Source organism: Hyperolius riggenbachi, chromosome 8, assembly GCF_040937935.1.
Source record: "Hyperolius riggenbachi isolate aHypRig1 chromosome 8, aHypRig1.pri, whole genome shotgun sequence".
Lineage (NCBI taxonomy): Eukaryota > Metazoa > Chordata > Amphibia > Anura > Hyperoliidae > Hyperolius > Hyperolius riggenbachi.
This window is the reverse complement of record NC_090653.1, coordinates 54340597-54352942: the sequence shown is the minus strand read 5'-3', so window position 1 is coordinate 54352942 and position 12346 is coordinate 54340597. Positions and strand designations below refer to the sequence as shown.

The 12346-nt window shown below is 46.6% G+C and overlaps 1 protein-coding gene across 2 annotated transcripts in view; it reads left to right on the top strand.

The window, feature by feature from the left end:
* The window catches only part of LOC137528824 (oocyte zinc finger protein XlCOF6.1-like), a 93090-nt gene that overhangs the window by 67455 nt on the left and 13289 nt on the right, over nt 1-12346 (top strand). Inside the window, exon 1 of one of the 2 annotated variants that reach the window (XM_068250443.1) lies at nt 10751-10986. The exons of the other annotated variant lie outside the window; for it this stretch is intronic. The gene's annotated coding sequence lies outside the window, so the exon portion shown is untranslated. Of the gene's footprint in view, nt 1-10750; nt 10987-12346 lie in introns of those variants that run through there. 2 annotated transcript variants of the gene reach the window in all.

Sequence of the window (12346 nt, the reverse complement as noted above, 5' to 3'; positions counted from 1 at the left end):
TGAACACCACTGTATAGTAAACATCACTGATAAGCTAATTGCAGCCATAAATGTTTTCCTGGCAGAATACAACTTCTGAGTGCAGGGAGAGATAATACGTGAACTATTGACCTTTTTCTAACTCTGGGACACTTAATCGGCTGCCACTGATTAGAGACGTAAAACATTCAACCTACTTTATAAATGCTTATAAAAATGAAAACCCCTGGGATACTTGGCCATTTTAGGAGTAGGACGATATATATAATTATCTTAGTTTATTTTCACCTCGGGAACACTTTAAAAGATGTTTACTTCCCTTTGGAAATCTTGTCTTTCATTTGCACTATGCTTCGGTGGGGCATTTGAATTCGGTAGATGGTATAATATGTAAGTACCCTATGTACTTTTTGTGTCGAACAGATCAGGTTTGGCATTTGAAGCCTCTTTTGGTTATGATTTGCTAGTAAATATGTATATTCTAATTTTCTGAAATGAAGCCCCTTCTGAAAATAGCACACAACGAAATGTTTGTTTTTGCTTTTTTTCTTCTCCTTTTCTTGTGTCTAGAACCCGTTAAAGGGAACCTGAGATGAAGGATTAGCATTAAAATATACATACCTGAGGCTTCCTGCAGCCCCCTTCAGCCTGATCGCTCCCACAGCGTTCTCTTCCCCCTCTCCATTCGCCCCGGATAGTCCTTGGGTCCGGGGCCAACTGCGCATGCCCGGCCGTGCGCGCGCTCCCGCTGGGTTCACGTCGCCTGGAGCATTCCACAGTGCAGAATGCTCCAGGAGACGGGAGCGTGCCTGGCCATACTGCGCATGCGCTGACTGGTCCCGACTGACGGGTTTTTCCAGGACCAGTTACGGACTAACAGAGGGAGAACACTCCGTGGGAGCGATCGGGCCGGAGGGGGGTGGAGGAAGCCCCAGGTATGTATATTTTATTGGTAATCGCCCATCTCGGGTACACTTTAAAGGAAACCAGAGCTGACCATTATAAAGTTTTATACATACCTGGAGCTTTCTCCAGCCTCAGCCGCACGGATCACTCCCACGCAACCGTCCTCTGCCTTCTACGTGAATACCTGGTCCTGTAACTTAAGCCAGTCGTGCAGTCTGCGCAAGAGAAGTGTGCTTTCTACGTATCTCTGGTGGCTGCTACGTAAAGAGCGCACTTCTCTTGCATCAGACTGGCCGCGACTGGAGGAAGTTACTGGACCCGGTACTGGAGAAGGCTGAGGACGGCGGCGTGGGAGCGATCCGTGGGGTTGGAGTAAACCCCAGGTATGTATAAAAACTTGTATTATTAGTCAACTCTGGTACACTTTAAGCTGTGTGCACGACCTAGATTTTCATCACCCAAAATGAACACTCACGTTTAAGCTTCAATTTCCTCCAGAGGCTTCCCAAGTCCTCCTTGTCATAGCATGTGTATTCGGTGCACGGCGCTGAACGCACTAGTGCTACAGTTCGCAAGCCCGCACAATGGGAATTTAGGTGACGGTGATAGCCGGCTCCCAAATTACTTCTCCCTCTGAATTGCTACAACTCGAAAAGGGAATGGTATTTAACACCATGGGAGATTTGAGCGGCAGCAGGGTGAGCCATCATTCTGCTCACCCTGTGCCCAACTGGCGGTGGTATAATACGCACGTCTCCTCGACCTCAACGCCATTGGCTGGGCTGCTCTTTTAGTTCACGTCTGCGCTTTCTTTCATGAATGAGCGAGGCCATACTGCGCCTGCTGGGGTGTGTCCGCACCTGCAAAATAGCACGGAGCCGCTTGTGGGTGACTGGTTTTATCTTACTGCACAGGTGCAGCTTGTCCATGGCGGTGACTGCCGCCATAAGCTTGTCAGATATGCTCAGAGGGTGAGTGGCAATGGTGGGGTCGAGGAGGACATGGGAAGCCTTTGGACTATCCAGAGGTCTCACTCTACCTAGGCTACTACAGAATATGACTTTTTTTTTCTTTTTCCACCTATGGAGAGGGAAGGCTCTAGGTCCTATAGTGTCTCCCCATTCCTCTCATGGTCTTCTAGTTCCGGCGATGTCACCCCCATTTGAATCTGACTCCACGGGAGGCTTCAGGAGCCTGAGTGCTCCCGAAGACAGGCGGCCTCATACTGCGCAGGTGCGAGTGTGCGCTCACGCATGCGCAGTACAGAGGCATTAGTCTTCGGGGGCACTCAAAGCCTCCTGTGGCAGCAAGAGCAGCCGATGGGTCAAATACTGCTAATGGGTGGAACAGTGCTGGGAGGACCGTGAGAGGAGCGAAAAGGCTTTATAGGACCCAGAACCTTCCCCTTCCATAGGTGAGTATCTGGGTTTTGTTTTTATTTTTCACTTGCTTTAACCACTTGAGGACCCACCCTTTACCCCCCCTTAAGGACCAGTGCTGTTTGAAGGGATCTGTGCTGGGTGGGCTCTGCAGCCCCCAGCACAGATCAGAGGGCACGCAGAGCGATCAGATCGCCCCCCTTTTTTCCCCCCTATGGGGATGATGTGCAGGGGGGGTCTGATTGCTCCTGCGTGCAGGCATTTAGTGGGGGGGGCACCTCAAAGCCCCCCTCCGCGGCGAAATTCACCCCCCTCCCTCTCCTACCTCTCCCTCCTGGTGATCCGGGCTGCACAGGACGCTATCCGTCCTGTGCAGCCAGTGACAGGACGTCCCCTGTCACATGGAGGCGATCCCCTGCCGCTGATTGGCCGGGGATCGCCGATCTGCCTTACGGCGCTGCTGTGCAGCAGCGCCGTACAATGTAAACAAAGCGGATTATTTCCGCTTGTGTTTACATTTAGCCTGCGAGCCGCCATCGGCGGCCCGCAGGCTATTCACGGAGCCCCCCGCCGTGATTTGACAGGAAGCAGCCGCTCGCGCGAGCGGCTGCTTCCTAATTAATCAGCCTGCAGCTGGCGACGCAGTACTGCGTCGCTGGTCCTGCAGCTGCCACTTTGCCGACGCACGGTATAAGCGTGCGGTCGGCAAGTGGTTAACCCTAGTATAAGTACAGTTGTACTTTGACATCGACTGCCTCCTCTTCAGTGATCTACTAATTAACCTCCCTGGCAGTAATCCCAAGCTGTGCTCAGGCTAGCCGCCGGGAGCTCAATGCAGAGTATAGTGCGCAGCAGGTGTTTTTACTCGCCTCGGGGGGGGGATCCAGATGTCTGTAGCCGTTCCCCTTCCTGTCCTCTGAGGCTCTGAATCACTCTGGTGAGATCGCTGTCATTGATCTCACCAAAGTGTTAGAGCGCCACCCGGAGGATGGAGGTAAAATTGCAACGCTGGAGCCCAGGGAGGTGAGTCAGAGCAGGGGCTGCTGCAGTCATTCTGGCGGCATGATTTTTCCCTGATTTTAGGGTCTGAAACATTTTAACAATACCCCAAAATCCAGAAATAATCATAGCACCAGGGGAGTTAAGATCCTGCATAGCCGTCCTTTAAGCTGAAGTGGGTACTCTACTACTCTATTCATTATTTCTTCACCATAGCACAGAGGTGTACACTGATCAAGTGTGAAGTGTCACCTGAGGTAATGGCAAAAGACCTTTACCTCACATGAATCCGTATATATACATACGTATATAAGTGGATTTCTAGCCACTTCTTAATTTGTCAGGTATTTAATGCTGACTTTATTCTGGTTGAGCTGGTCATATACTGTGCAGTTAGTGGAAGATCAGGAAAGTAATTGCTCTCCACCTGATAAGGTTACCGTGCTTGGCCCATTACATTTCACCCATTGATATGACAGCAGAATGTAGGAGGAATCCAATGTAATATAAATCAGAACTCCACCCATTTCAATGCAATAAGAAGCTATGCCAATGTCTATTTCTTTCATGGCCATTAATAAAACAATAACAAAAAAAGAGTAAAAAATTTACTGGGTGTTTATTTTAACCATTCTATATGTTGTCCAAATCAGGGCTGTGGAGTCGGAGTTGGAGTTGAGCAATTTTGGGGAGTCGGAGATTCCATAAACTGAGGAGTCGGATGATTTTTGTACAAAATCCACAGCCCTGGCAAGTATTAGACCGAGGAGTCGGATTTGGAGCCATTTTGGGTACCCGGAGTTGGAGTCAAGTCGGTGGTTTCGTAAACTGAGGAGTTGGAAGCGTGCAGTTCAGCCTCCAATGGGAAAGAGGCCTTACTATGGAGTGCACAGGGAATGTAATCTAGAACAATAAAAGGCCTGATAAGCCCAGCTTTCATCTGGATTGATTGAATGGCTGGGGGGGAATAAACAATTTAGGTCTCTTTTCCACGGACTGTTGAGCTGTGTGCTCATCAAGCAGTTACCAGGCAGCAGTGAGCAGTTGTGAGAGTTTGAGAGGCATTTCACTGCCTATCAGCAGCCCATGGAAGAGAGGCCTTAGGCTGGCGATTTAGGGCCTGTACACACTGCTGCGCTTGCGCTGCGTTTTTCAGTGTGTACAGATCCTTGGGTGATTTTGAAAGCGCTTGTGTACAATAACAAGCAACTGTTTTTTGGTTGTTCAACTTGTTTCACAACAAAAGTTGTTTGATAATTGTGCTGCATAAAAGACCGCTGTTGAGCGTGTGTGTGGGGCTTGAGAGGCATATTAAAGCTGACATGAATTTCCTTTTATATAATTCAGATTGCCTGGCTGTCCTGCTGGTTCTCGGCCTCTATTACCTTTAGCCATAGTCTGTGAACAAGCATTCAGATTAGGTTCAAAAAGCTGCCAGAGACATAAAGTACACCTGAGCTGATAGGGATATGGTGGCTGCCATATTTACTTCCCTTTAAACAATACCAGTTGCCTGACAATCCTGTTGATATCTTAGGCTGCAGTAGTGGCTGAATCACAGCCCTGAAACAAGCATGCAGCTAATATAGTCAGACTTCAACCAGAAACACCTGATTGGTATTCTTGTTCAGGGTCTAGGACTTAGGGCCGTTTCCACTAGTAAGTGATGCGAATGCGGCTACCTAGCCGCATCGCATCACTTCCGCCGCCGGCCGCATCACTTCTGCATCTCCCGATGCGGAAGTGTATTGAGGAGATGGGACGCGGCTGTGGGCGGATGCGGCCAAGCGAAAATCTGCAGCCGCATCGCACCGCTTCTAGTGGAAACTGGCCCTAAGAGTCAGTCATGCGGGACGCCTACAGGCATTTGCAGATTCGGATAAGTGAAACGGAAAATTGCTGCATGCCATCCAGAATCACATCATCTTGCAATTGCTAGAATAGGCAGTGTTTCCCTGTGTGACTCTGATGCGTGGAAACAGGCCCTAAGGGCTCGTTCACTCGAAAGCGGGAATCGTGCAATTCCTGCTCATCGTTAAAGCGCTAGCGGTTTTTAAAAACGTTAGTGCTATTTTAGTCTATAGCAGTGTTCACACTTGAGCGATTATCGCTAATCGCAAACGTGTCAGTGTTCTCCCCAAATATTTATTCCAGCCGGGTGGCATGAAATAGTAGCCGGGTGGCATGAAAAAGTAGCTGGGTGGGGCAATATGAGAGAATGCAGGGCCGGTGCCTCTGTACGCAACTCTGCTTACAGAATAGGAGGAGGGGAGCTGATGACAGCCGGGTGCTCACCAAATCTGGCCGGGTGGAGCACCCGGCTAAAAGAGCCTGGGGAGAACACTGCGTGTTACATGCAGCATTTTTCCGGTGATTTTGGAACGATCGCCATTAGCATATATAGAAACGCTAATCATGATCGCTCCAAAACGTGAATTTTTACAGTGACTTTTTTCCGCATTAAATCGTGGTAAAATCACCCACGGAGAATGCTACCGCAAATCGCTAGTGGTTAGTGATTTTAGGTGTAAACGAGCCCTTAGGGCAGGGACACACTGCAGAGCGCTTTGCGATCAGTTTTTGTTTTAAAAACACACTCCTATTGACTTACATTAAAATTGCGTCAACATTTTTTACAAAAAATCCCGATCACGGCACTTTTTCCACAAATTTACAGCAATTTTAATGCATGTCAATGCGAGCATGTTTTTAAAACAAGAACAGATTGCAAAGCACTCTGCAGTGTGTCTCTGCCCTAAGGGTATTCAGTCAGGGGACACACTTGACTGTTTTGCTGCGTGTTTTCTGCACAGAATGGTGATTTGCGCTTGCGATCACGCTTACTAGTGGAAAAGGGCCCTTTTTCTGGCGCAGGGAAAAAACTGACATCCTGCAGAATAATTCTGCACATTTTGTCAGTTTTCTCTATCAATTACATTAGCTGCTGTAAAAAACCGTGCACGTTTTTCTGCATGCAAAAAGGCAGATGATCAGCAGGACAGCCAAGCAATTTGCATTGTTTAAATGACCACTAGGATGAAAATAGTAAAATTTAAAATACATGTTAAAGCATACAAATGAGTGCATTGCTTCCAGAGTAAAATGAGCCATAAATGACTTTTCTCCTATATTGCTGTCACTTACAGTAGGCAGTAGAAATCTGACAGAACCGACAGGTTTTGGGCTAGTCCATCTCTTCATGGGGGATTCTCAGCATGGCCTTTATTCTTAATAAAGACACTCCCTGAAAAGGATTTACTCAAAGATGCTGGCCAGCCTCCCTGCTCGCCGCACACTTTTTTTGGCAGTTGGACGGAGCAACTGCCATTGGCTAAGTGCTTTTGAAAATAAAGAAAACCCTGAGAAACCCCCATGAGGAGATCCAAAACCTGTCAGTTCTGTCAGATTTCTATTACTATAAGTGACAGCAACATAGAAGAAAAGTAATTTATGGCTCCTGTTACCCTGGAAGAAATGTACTTCTTATTTGAATGTGTTTACATGCATTTTAAATTTTACGATTTTTGCGATAGTGGTCCTTTAAAAGGAAATAAATGTCTGCCCCCGCATCCCTCTCAGGTAAAGTGTGCATTAACGAAGCAATACAGAGTGAGGACAGTTAGCTATACATAGTGCTATGCATACCGCTTCCTCTCCTCTGCACTACTGACAGCTCTAAAACATCTGCGACTGGAACGCCAGTCATGCCTCCTGGGCATGCGCAGTCCCATCTGTGCTCCCTTCTCTATTGTGCTCTCCTCATCAGGAGCATCCTACGTGGTTCTCAAAATAATGAACCATGCATGCACAGAACGCTCCCGGCGCCTGCAGTGTTTTTGTCGTGTGCGAATAGTGTTTAACTTTTTGGGGACCGCTGTAGTTAAATCCTACGCTGCACTTGTGGCTGTCTAAGGCTGATGCGGCGTAGTATTTACGTCACCTGCCATTTTCGCTCCCGACGCGATCGTGCGCACCCGAGAGAAAGATTAAGCTGTCACATGACAGCTGACATCTCCCCTCAGTGATCAGAAGCCATCGCGATTGGCGTGTGTTTAGGTGTGTTTAGCTTCTAAGGGTAACAATGGTTAATTTGCATATATTCAGCAGTGATGCAATGGGAAACATCTCAAGCTCACTCCAACCTGAATTATCGCAAATTCTTTCTGTTTTAAGAAAGCAAACTTTTGTTTTTCTTAACATTTTAGGCGGCTTTTAGGACCATTGTAGTCCCTTACACACTCCAGTGAGTTCTGGTTCACCATGAGCTTGCTGGTTAGTCTGTACCTCTCGGTGTTACAAGCCCTACTGCATAGAGCCAAATTAATCCATGCCTTGCGCTGATGAGGAGCAAACAATCCAAAACAGTCTGTATGCATGTTGGATTCTTCTTTTGTTTGTGCACTTATTTTATGCCAATTCTCAAAATGCGATTTTACTTGTGTACCAACGAAGTAAATTTTTATGCAATTGTATGTGAATAACTTCACCTGCAAATTTGCACATCACAACGAAAATCGCTTGGTGTGAAAGGGGCCTTTCTCATAGACTCTATTTTTAATTATTTTGAGGTAGGGAGTATTTTGCTTTCAAAATCCTTGTTGATAATTTTGTTATTTCGTTCGATCTAACGAAATAATTAAAATAAATCTAAGATAAAGATTTTTCCAACATGTCCAATCGGATTTTTATCGAAAAAAAAAAAGATTATATTTTTTTGTAATTCGATTGTTTTGGTCAAATAAACGGGAAAATTGGAACGATTGGGCACCATTACAGAGATTGCTTTAATTTCCCTAGCATTATGGACGAGCCTAACTCGTCCTAAAAAAAAAAAATATAGCTACTATCGCTAAGGATGTCAAGCTCATCCAGTTATTGCAGTTACTCACCTGCGGCGTTGCTGGCGCGCGGGATCCCTCGCTGGCACCTCGCTGCTTCCCTGTGCACGTATTCCTATCTTCTCCTCAGCGAACCCCGACTGCGATCTCTTATTCCGCGTTTGTCGCTTCCTGTCCCTCAGCGATCATGTCCCCTGGTGTGTCCCTCTGATGACTCATTAATCAGGTGGCAAATTCAAATTTTTTTTAATTGGATTCAATATAAAAAATTCTAGGAGTAAAAGAAAAACTATGGGCAGCACTACTACCCATAGCAGCAAATAATAAAGAAAATAATAATACAGGTAGTCCTCGGTTAACGAATGAGATAGGGACTGTAGGTTCGTTCTTAACCTGAATCTGTTCTTAAGTCGGAATGCTGTGCTATCTCTGTCCCCTTTGCCTCCCATGTGCCCTCCCTTTGGCTCCAGTGTCCCCCTATGTGCCTCTCTGTCCTCCCCTGTGCCCGATTCTCCCCTTCAGTGCCCGTTTGTCCCCCCTCTGTGCACCTCTGTCTCCACCTCTGTTTGAACCCCCTCTGTTTGTTCACTGTACTTCCTATTGTACCCGCTGTGCCTCTGTACCCCCCCTATCCCCCCCGTGCATTCGGTTTTACCCCGTGCATTCGGTTTTAGCCCCCTGTTCCTCTTTCCCCTCACTCTCCCTATGGACTCCTCTTCCAGCCCGAGGCCAACGCTGTCTGTCCTCCGCTCTCCGCCTTCCACTAGCCTCGTACAGCATTGCTAGATGCAGCATCGCACTGTTTCCTGTATGTCATGTGACATACAGGAAGCGGATGGATGCTGCATCTAGCAGTGCTGTACGTGGCTATTGGGAGCAGGAGGCAGAGAGCGGACAACAGACAGCGTTGGACTCGGTTCGGAGGTGAGTCCAACACTGCTGGGGACATGCGCCGGCACTTGGGGGAAGTTTGAAGCAGCTTCTTCAAACTTCCCTCATGCGGAAATGACGTCATTGCGACGAGATTGGGCCGTTCGTATCGGCGGGTCGTTCATATGTCGGGCGTTTGTAACCCGGGGACTACCTGTAATAATAATAATAGTAATAAAAAGTAATAAAATGTTTTATATTGTATGTATGCTTGCAGACAACTTGCAAGCCGTCTGCAAAAATGCTTACTATATAAAGAAACACCTGAAAAAAATGGTACCGCTTTTGGTGCAAAAATTGCAGGGAAATTAAATGCGGGGAGGTTAAAAAAACTTTTCTTAGGACTGGAACCCAGGAGTGTTTAGGGAGCGATTCAAAACGCTAGCGATTTCCCTAAACGCTCAGATAATGTTAATGGATGGGCCAAATTCCACTGGAGTGATTGCGATTAGCAAAATCGCCATCGCAGGACATGCAGCATTTTGGTGCTGGTAGCGTTTCTGCAATGTAAAGTATATAAACGCTAGTGTAATCGCTCATGAATCGCTACACATAGCGATTTAAGTGCGATTTTAAATTAATGAAAACTGTAAATAAAATTATACATTGAAAGGGCCAATCCAGAATTAAAATCGCAAATCGCTACACAATCGCTGGCAAAAAGCTTACCCTTTTTAAAATCGCTCCCAAAATTGCCTGAAAACGCTCAAAAAATCACTTACAAAACGCTCAAGAAAAATGCTAGCGATAGTGATTTGTAGCGAGTTCCAGGCCTTAGGCTGGGTGCACACTGGGCAGTGCTGGAAACTTAGTGTTTTGCTGTATATGCATTTGCGCATTTTTTGTGCGTTTTAATGCGTTTGCCATATATAAATCACATATGCGTTTTGCATGCTTTTTTTTTTTTTAATGTTTTATGCAAATCACTAGGAAGTCAACAGGAAGCGAAAATACATCATCATACTTGTTTTTTTTTTTCTTTAAAAACGCATATAAAAATGCATACAAAATGCAATACCTCTGCGTCACCATTGACTTTAATTATGTGCGTTTTTGCACATTGCAGAACGCAAAAATAAGCAGTTTTTTTCATGCGACCTATTGACTTTCGCTGTGTTTTCTGCAATGCAAGCGTTTCTGCCTAGTGTGTTTTCCTGGCCTTACAATATGTTTCTGCAAAAATTTCCTCCATTTTGGTGCTCAGTAACACAATCCCCTCCCATCCCCCCTCTTGTCGACTTCATTCAGACTCTGCAGAGGGGCTTTGCAGTCTTTCAGAATTCCCTGCATACAGATGCTAGTAGCCCCCCACCAGCAGCATTGGCAGAGCTGCAGTGATCCCAGCATGGATGCTACACTCCCATAGCTGATCATTACCAGAAAACCTCAACTCCCAGCAGCATCTCTGACATCACAGACAGCCTTGCAAAGCATTGTGGGAAGTGCAGTCTGCACTTTGCAGAATGTCTGACTCACAAGCTGAACACAAAGTGGCATTCCTGAGCTGCTTTGTGCTCCAGAGATAATTTGCATGACTCCACCAGTTGTCCTTTAAATGAGGAATAAATGCCTTCTTTTTGTGAATGAGCAGTGGGAGAGAAACCTGTACATATCTTCCATGTTTCCAGCAGGCAGATTAAGCACTCCTCTGTGGTCCTTTGTAACCCTGACCACCTGGGAAGCTGCAGGGGATTTTGGGAGTTGTAGTTTCCTATTAGGTTTCCCTCCAGGCTGCATGGAGAAGACGAGAGGAGCAGCCCAAGACAAAAGGGGGCTTTATAGGTTACAGGGAAGCGAGAAGCAGCCACTTATTGCCTGATTGCATGCTGCAGGACTGCAGTCTATAGAGGTCTGCTTGCAGAGGGAGGCTTCTGATTGGCTGGAGGGAGAAGTCGCAGTGCAAAAAATGTCTAATTACTATGCTGTCCTGTAGGCGGCGCAGGTCTTCAGGAGGGGTGAGTAGATGCATGGATGGGACATTGCAGGGCTGGTGTAGCTGTACTGGGCTTGCCTAGAAAGCAGAAGCCTTTTTGGGTAAAGGTTAGGTGTACTTTGCTTCCCTTTGTTTTATAATGTTCATTGGGTGATATTACACTGTTAGGGTAGAATTTGGAGTTGGCCTTTTGCAAATCAACCTGCTACACATAAATGACTGGTTCCAATCTTGTGATTGTGGACATGCAGTCGTAGCCTGTGCACGTGGCCTATAGGCTTACAGGAGCCTATAGTCACAGATGTCCTGGCACCCTAGACATTGACCTCCATAAACCTACAACGCCCGCCAAACCGCTCCTCAGGTGTGCTGGCTGGCCCAGCTGTCACTTCCCTCTTAGTTCCCTTGCCCCATCATAGGTAGCTACAGGTGCCACTAAGTATTAAGTAGCTAGAGGAGCCCCAGACTGAAGGGAGATCTCGTCGGAATGCCGAGACCCGGGTGATTAACCTCTCATTTACACTCTGACTCTGCATAGGGAAGGAGAGAGGGAGGGGAGTTCGCTGTCTTTCCATCATCAGGCGCCTATAGGCACATGCCTACAGTGCCTTATGGTAAATCCGATCCTGGCGTGGCTGGTTAGGGTCCTACTTGTGCATATGCTAGCAACATCCACCAGAGCATGACCATCCCTGCCTTAACCTCTGCCTGAACTGAATTAACCAAGCTTTCCACCTGCCTCAGCTACTGCCTTAACCTGGTTATGTTTCTTTTATCATTTTCTCTTCATACCGTCTGCCCGAAATTTGGTGACACCTTCCAGCAAACATACCCTGTGGCCACTAGGCTTGCTTCATAAATGGTCCCCAGAGTATTCAGAAAGAGGTGATTGTTACACCTATTGAAAGATTTGCCTGACAAACCTTTTCATCTCCTTTTAGAATACCCTATAAAAAATGTCGGAGTGTTTCCAGACTGCAAATACAAAACCTCATCCTAATTTACAGGATGTTTGCTTGTTTAGTGTTGTTCACACCTCTGTTTTTTTGGACTAAGCGACACACAGAAAAAAGTGGTTCACACAATCATGCTTATAACCTGCTAGGTAATGCCCTATGTTAGATGATTGCATGCTTGCCTGAAAAGGCGGGGGTTGAGGAAAGACAAATGTTTTGTGGAAGGGAATTTAAGAGGAGGAGAGAAGCGTGTGAGAAGTCCTGTGTGTGTAAATGTGAGATTCTAGTGGAGAACAGATGAAGGTTGATCGCAAAGCAGAGATGGCAGTTGGAGTGGTATTTGGAGACTAGTGAGGAGATAGCTAAGACAAAGCTACCTAAGGGGAGCACAGAGGTATGTTCATTCTGGATCCACATACCTCTGCA